The sequence below is a fragment of the Chaetura pelagica genome, unplaced genomic scaffold (assembly GCF_000747805.2).
Source record: "Chaetura pelagica isolate M959 unplaced genomic scaffold, ChaPel_1.0 scaffold132, whole genome shotgun sequence".
In the NCBI taxonomy this organism is placed as follows: Eukaryota; Metazoa; Chordata; class Aves; order Apodiformes; family Apodidae; genus Chaetura; species Chaetura pelagica.
In genome coordinates this window covers 2,105,924-2,112,772 of record NW_009952709.1, presented here as the reverse complement: position 1 = coordinate 2,112,772, position 6,849 = coordinate 2,105,924, and positions in this window count along the sequence as shown.

Genomic DNA, 6,849 nt, shown 5'->3' with positions numbered 1-6,849 from the left:
ATCCATCCCCCTCATCCCATCCCTCCCTGCCCTTGTCCCAAGTCCCTCCCCAGCTTTCCTGGAGCCCCTTCAGGCACTGGAAGCTGCTCTAAGGTCTCCCTGGAGCCTTCTCTTCTCCAGGCTGAACACCCCAACTCTCCCAGCCTGCCCTCATAGCAGAGCTGCTCCAGCCCTGGGATCATCTTTGTCACCTCCTCTAGACTCACTCCAGGATACTCAAGCTGTGCCAGGGGAGGTTTAGGTTGGATCTTGGGCACAATTCCTTCCCCAAAAGGGCTGTCAGGCCCTGCCCAGGCTGCCCAGGTGGAGTTCCCATCCCTGGAGGGGTTTCCAAGCCCTGGAGATGGTGCTGAGGGGCAGTGGGGCCTGGGCAGGGCTGGGGGAACAGTTGGACTGAATTATCTTAAAGGTCTTTTCCAACCCGAACGATTCCATGATTTAAAACCCCAAACACGGCTCCCCCCACCAATTTCAGAGCATAAATCACAATTATTGCCACAGACCGAGCGTCAGAGCCGTGGCAGTGACTCATACCCCTGCAGGGGGGCAGGGGGTCAGCTTGTCCTCCTCTGCCATCCCCAGCAACAGAAGGAGACAATGAATCAAAGCCACATTTATAGTGCCAGTGGGAATGATGAGTGTTGGGCAGGGTGACCTTCAGCTGGACTCACTGCTTAATGAAATGGGCTTAGAGGGCCTGACAATCAAGCATCTCACTCCAGTCAGTACAAGGAAGATCATAGAATGGAATCATCAAGTTATTTTGGTTTGATTCCAAATATGCCACTGGAGAGGTGAGAGGGCTCAGCTGGGCCAGATTCAAGCTGCTTTGCAAGAGACATGGCCCCAAAAATGGAAGTTGTCTCACCTGGCTCCAAATCCAAGGAGCCCTCCTCCCACCTCAGGCCTCTGCAAAAGCCACCAAATTAATTAAACTCTCCCACTCCCTCAGCGATTCCTTCATCCCCTTCTCATCTAGAAAATCAGCGTCCTCATTAGCTGCTGCCATTTGTCCAGGGATGATCAACTTCTGCTAACTAAAGCACTTGAGATGAACCCACAAATTAAACCCAGTGCTCTGAAGGTGATGAAACACATCCAGCCAGGTTTGCAACAGTGGATGAAACGAGCCCAGCTCTCCCCTGAAGTCACAGCAGGCACCTGGGAGTTATTTTCCTTCTGTGTAATTTCCTTCTCAGACTTTCAGACTCACCACTTCTGTCTGTGAGATGATAACGATGCTCTTTCCTGCCCCCAGAAATATCCTGGCTATGATCTCACTAAGTCCTCAGACAAAAAAATCCCTCCCAAAGTATAGCTTTGGCTCGACCAAAAAACATGTGGTGAGTTTTCAACGATGTCATGTTGATGGTCAACAAATGAGACAAGAATACTTTGCATTTAAAACAACTTTTTTTGTGCATCCCATGGAACACAACCTGAATCTGGAAGTTCTTTGATCCACTTCTCAATTCACTTAACCCTTTGAAAAATTACTTCTCACTTGTTGAAAAAAACCAAACCCCACGTGTATCCAAATCTCAAAGTTGTCTTGGCACAAAGAGCTGCTTGCACAGCTTTAATTTTGTCAGCAATAGATACATAATTAATTAACATCACAAGTATTTCTGAACTGGGCTTTTATTCCCCCTGATGAGCTTGTCACTGTCTATTAGAGAAAGCTGCTGCTGCTGGAACTGATATTCACATCCTGTTATTTGTCCAGTGTCGATTTCTTAATGCCATAAACTTGACTAACCCCAGATTTCACACCTAAGGAAGACTGGAAGAACATCTTTAGAAGACTAAAGCTGGTCCTGCTCTCTGCCATGGGATAATAAAGTGCTGAAGTCTTCCTGGCACAAACCCACTTCCCCTCACGCTGCTCTGCCAGGACTGGGTGACAACATGAAGCACGTGAAGATCCTCTCCACTCTCTGCCTCCCCTCCCTGCACGGCCTGCCCAGACTCCAGCCTCTTTGGCAACACTGTAAAATATTTAAGCAACATGCAAATTTAGTATTTTAAGAAATGTTATCTCCCTGTCTGGGTTCTGTCAGGATCTGAAACATTCCAGTGCCTGAGGATGAGCACAGGGCCAAGGGGGTGGCTCAGGGCACATGTGCCACCTCCTGCCAGAAAAGAAGGACCATCCTGCAGAGCCTGGAGGAGGCAGAAGAAACTGGTTTTTCTTTGGCTCTTTCCACAGATCACATTAATTAAAGTGAAAGAGAACATTTGATTTCTTTAAAAAAAAAAAAAGCCTTTTTTTTTTTTCCCTCCTTAAAAAGCATTGATGACTGATTTGCATTTTGGAAAGGTGTCTTTCATCTTTCTGCTTTTGTTCTACACGAGTTCATACGTCCACGCATGTGTTACACTGACTTCTGAGAGATCACAGGATGTTTCAAAAATCAGGAAGAAAAAAAAATAAACTTCTATTTCCTTCACCTTTTTCTTTTAGTTTCCAAACACAGAAAACACGTGACGTGTCTTATGACCCTGCAGTCATTAAAGATTCCAAGGCACATTTCTGAAGCATGAGATTTTAAACATTGTTTCTGGCTTCTTTCAAGATCAACTAATTGTATTTTTCCTCTGAATCCCCCTGCACTTTCAACTGGATTTGTTTTTAGTCTCCATTCCCCAACTCAGACTGTTAGGCTGTGTAATTGTCTCTTCTTTTAAAAAGGTTTCATGTTGAACATCTGGAAACCAAACTGGTTTCTCTCTTCTGAGCTTGAATTCATTAAAACAAATCACTTGAAGGCATTGAGATGGTGCAGTTGTTGGTTGATAAATGACCAGTGGTTGATTGTTAAAAGATTACCAATGAATAATTATTAATTAGAATTCATATGTTGGAGGGATATTTTAAATTTATTAACTGAGTGTTAGAAACCCAAGCACAACGTGGCAGTAAAATGCACATCAAACAACATTTTCAAGCACACAAGTCAGTATCAGGTGACTGTATCTGACCTACATCAATAATTTTGCCCAAATATCCCAAAATAATCATAGAACATGTTGAGTTGGAAGGGAGCTTAAAGATCCTCTAGAAGCAGCACGCTTCTCCCAAAGGAAGATAAGAGCTGGAACCAGAAATGTGGCTGCTTGAAAAAAAATCAATTCTTATTATATAAACATATGTCAGTACTTCTGCTGTAATTCCATCACTGCAATCAGCTTTAAATTGTCCTTGATTACAAAGAAACTTCAAATGAATAATGAAAGATTCTTATTCTCTTACAGGCTGGGAGAGTTGGGGTGTTCAGCCTGGAGAAGAGAAGGCTCCAGGGAGACCTTAGAGCAGCTTCTAGTGCCTGAAGGGGCTCCAGGAAAGCTGGGGAGGGGCTTGGGACAAGGGCAGGGAGGGAGAGGACAAGGGGGAATGGATTAAAACTGGAAGAGGGGAGACTTAGATTAGACATTAGGAGGAAATTCTTTGGTGTGAAGGTGGTGAGAGCCTGGCCCAGGTTGCCCAGGGAAGCTGTGGCTGCCCCATCCCTGGCAGTGTTGAAGGGCAGGTTGGATGGGGCTTGGAACAGCCTGGGCTGGTGGGAGGTGTCCCTGCCCATGCAGAGGGGGTTGGATCTAGATGATCTTTAAGTTCCCTTCCAACCCAAACCATCCTACAATCCTATGATTCTCCTGTAAGGGGTAGCACCAAAGCTTTGACTGCTGAAGAGAACTACCAGTTCTTCAGCAAGAACGTTACTCTGCTCCACTGGGAGAAACAAAGAGCCCAATGTTGCTTTCTCCTACCATAAAACGTGTCTTTTGTGTTTTCAGTTTAACTTTCTCTGCCTCAAACCACTGAGTGATGTCAGTGCATCACGACACAGCCACTCCTTTCAGGTGTATGGATTTCAGTGGTGGATAAAATCATCCCTGCAGATGCAGATTGTTTGGTGCTTTGGGAGATGTTTGAATAAATGACACCACAGTATAAGACACATTATCAATATTGCTTGGAAATACAAAAAAAAATATCTGAGGCCTCAGTGTACTTTGGATGTTCATCACAGGCTCTAGAGAAATGGAAAAATGTGACAATGACAGAAGCCTGCAGCAGTGATGGAGCTGGTGGCCATGAGGGAGGATGAAGTGGGTGCTTCTCCAGCACTCCTTCAACAAAAGTGATGCTGGAAAGTGTCCAAGTGGCAGCCTCTGGGGCTCTAGCAGATATCCTGAATGCCTCTGGGGCTTGGTGGGACTTACCATGGGTTGCTCACAGGACTGCTCACATCAGGGAGCTGCTGAATGAGGCAGTGGAGCAGCAGACCCTTCACTGCAGCTGTTCAACAAACTGCTCCAAACTGCCCCAGGAAGGGAGAACTTCCAGCTTAACAGAACTCAGAGCCTGAAGTCAGACAGCAAATAGCTCCTGCAGAAAGGTTTTTCAGAGGCATAGCAGCACCTACACCTGCAGATAGCTACCTAGTGGAACTGATTTGTTTACAACATTCATGGAAAAATCTTAATAACCAATTTCTATATTTAGTCTAAATGCCTTTGACAATCTGAGCTCTGTATCCCTGTGCTTCCCAGCCCCATCCACTCATGTGGGGCTATGGGAAAAGGCCAGAAATAAACTGACAGCCAGCACGACCCTCCCATGGTCCTGATATTTCTGCCAAACAAGAACCCAAATGCTGCTGGTCTGTTTTGGCAATGCTGGATGCATATTTTTTACTCTTAATTATCAAAGGCACAATTCATTGCAGAATCAAGCCCTGCCCAGTTTACCTGAATTACCCTCTTGTTCTCTATCTGCTCGTCCCTCCCCAGATCAAAACCCCAGTCCATCTTTCTGTGGTGATTTGCCAGACAGGTCTTTGCTGCAGGGGAAAAAATCAAATCAATCTATTTTTCCACCACCTCATCCATCAGCTTCATGCTTGGAGCCTCCTGTCACAGAGGTGACTTCTCCAGCAGCTGGTCACCACTGAACAAGCCCAAGGCCATCTGGTTTGTTGCGTTACAGAGAGCAGAGGCTGCAATCATCTGCCTGGTTGAGTCATTGGCAGGGGAGGCAGGTTTGGGCTCCATGAAGTGAAAAAGCAGTTCAGTAGAGTTCAGGATATTAATAACATTAATAACATGAAACGACCACAGTAACTACTGGATTATCAAGAACAATAAATCTTACACATACAAGTAGCCTGGGGATGGTGGGGTTTTGCACTGGAAAGCCATAGGTCTGTCTGCAGGTCCATAACCTCCAGCACAGAGCACAGGCCAAAGAACATTTGGTTCAACTATTTTTGGGAATGCAGAAGACAAAGGAGGACAAGACTGCTGGCTTTTACATCTTTCAGATTCAGACACAAGATTTTACCCTAGTTTCCTGCCCCTCCCCAGCCCATCCACTGGCCAGTTCTTTTTCAGAAAACTTTGGGACTGATTTTACAGGGCCTGGGCTGGATGGAGCTGTGAGCAGCCACCTCTGGTCAAAGTGGGAGGTGTCCCTGCCCGTGTCAAGGGATTGGAACTAGATGATCTTCAAGGTCCCTTCCAACCCAAACCATTCTGTGATTCTGACAAGATGTGGCTGCTGTGAAGATGAACAGCACAGGCAGGAGTGTGGCTGTTCCAGCACCCAGCAGCCCAGAGCCTGCAAGATACTCTGAGCTGCTGAGTGATGGGCTGGGACCCCCTGCATCCCAAGGGCCTGAGATCCCTGGATGTGCTCAGGCAGTTTTCCACACACAACCCTTTGAATGCAGGCTCTAGGCTAGTGGTAATACTGAACCCAGCTGGATCCAGCTGCCTTCCCACCAGCAGTCACAGGGTTCCAACAAGGCTCACTGTCCTGCAATGTTTGAAGAACTTCAAAGCATCAGAAACCCAGGTGTCCCTCAGTGTAAACCACAGCTGGCACCTGAACTCTCCTTTGAGACACGAGTGAATAACTCCTGCCCATGGAATAAGTCATCTACCCACATCACCTGGTCCAGAAAGGAAACAGTGAGGGAGCCCCAAGAAGGGCCCTGCTCACACCTGGGGAAAGGAGCTGCTGTCATGCCTTGGTGACTGCACCCAGTGTCCAGAGGGGTTCATCAACCATCTGCTGGTGCATTGCAGTGCCTACAGCCCCACCCAAGGAGCTGCAGAGGAGAGTGGCTGAGAGGGGACAAGTATGTGCCTCAGCCCCTGGCAGAAGCTGTTTGTAACATCAAGGAACATTTCAGGTGATAATTTGCAAAAGCTACTTACAGGAACAGCAGCAAAGAGCCTTTGGCTTGGGCTTGGCACCCAGAGTCCTCTGCTACACCCAGGAACAATCCTCATGCAGGGTGGCATCAGCAGGGCTTATAATACAACAGCCCTAGGACTTACCTCACTTCCAGGCATCTCCTGGGTGCTCTCAAGTGTACTTTGACAATAGCACCTCTGTAGGAGGTTGCTCAGGTGTTGCTGCAGCTCAGCGACCCCCTGTCCATGTCCAATCCACTCTGATCTGCACTGGGAAGCAGCAGATGACAGACCCCTCTGTAGCCCCTCTACCCTGGCAGGCTCTCAGGCAGATGAGCTGCTGGGCAGCTGCTCTGTGCTCCTTGTACCAAGGCTAAGAGTTGAGCAGGAATCTTCACAGAGACAGATGGGAAAAGAAACACCAACTGCTGCCATTAATAAGTCAAAGCAAGTCCAGCCATCCAATTCGAATTGCTGGGCCACAGCTCACTTCTTTAATTGGAGAATAATTTACAGCCAGTGACAAAAAATTAGATCCAAGCCAAGGAGATCACTAAGCCATCCAGGGACTGAGGCAGGGTAAGTCTGTACCATGTTGTCTGTTGCCCTGCACTAATAGTGGCATCAGGAGAAAGAGCCTGTGACTCC